This window comes from Penaeus monodon, chromosome 15 (genome assembly GCF_015228065.2).
Source record: "Penaeus monodon isolate SGIC_2016 chromosome 15, NSTDA_Pmon_1, whole genome shotgun sequence".
NCBI lineage: Eukaryota > Metazoa > Arthropoda > Malacostraca > Decapoda > Penaeidae > Penaeus > Penaeus monodon.
In genome coordinates, this window is record NC_051400.1 from 1,850,447 (window position 1) to 1,851,473 (window position 1,027).

Below are 1,027 nucleotides of genomic sequence, written 5' to 3' on the forward strand. Positions count from 1 at the left end.
ATAGGAACATGGTGTTGATGTTATGTACTGAAGTAAATCGACAAAAGCAAATGCCTACCCAAAGCAAAGACATTTTTCTTATTCGCTTTTGGCGAACGAGTTGTTAATGCACAAAATAAAACTTGCCCTGTCTCAGTGTGTTGAGAAATAAGTTCTTACCTAACCACTTCTAATTTCTTCCTGTCTTCTCTCCCACAGGTAAGTGCGCTGGATGACGGCAGCGCAGGACCCCCGGTGAGTATGAGTCCCTCCAGCGCCGCGCGGCGTTGATCCCTGTGGCTCGGTTGGCTGCCACGAGGGAACGCTCCTTGCCGGGTTTTGCTTGGCGCTTCCTCCTACTCCACCTCTTCTTCTTCTCCCCTTTCTGGATGACTCACAGCTGACAGTTCTGACTTCTTTCTGATGCTCGACTGACTTCCCAATGACTTAGGAGGACTCCGTGATGACGACGCCTTTCGTGTTTTATGTCCGGATACTTTTATTGCGAGTTGTGTTCGTGCGTGCGTGCTTTCCTCGCTTGGCGGCTTGCACTCGCTGTACGCTTCGGCCGCACGTCGCCGCCTCCGTGGCTTTGTTCCGACGGCACGTGTTCCCGTCAGCCACCGCGACCTGGCCGCGATCTCGCTCCGGAGGGGAATAACCCGGCGGAAACGCGAAGTGTACCGGATGGATAACCCTTTTGTGTATGTGGTTGAATGTACCATTTACACGTATGGGCCGTTACAGTGCATATACGCAGCGAGGGTCGTGGGTGAGAGCTGCCCGCTAATGACAGTGCTAAAAGGTGGTTGCGAATAGGCGCAGCTGTACGGGCCTGACGGGACTGCCGCAAGTGGAGTGCATGTCGAGCGGAGCCACCAGGCTGCTGCGGAAGAAAGGCCGATACCGCCACGTCTGATGGAAAGGTGCGCCGAATTGCCGCAGCCCTTTGGAGAGGACGAATAGATGCGGGAGCTGGAGGAGAAGCTGCGCTAGTGCGACCGGCGGACCGGTGGCTCCGAAAAGCAGCAGATAAGAGACGAAAGAA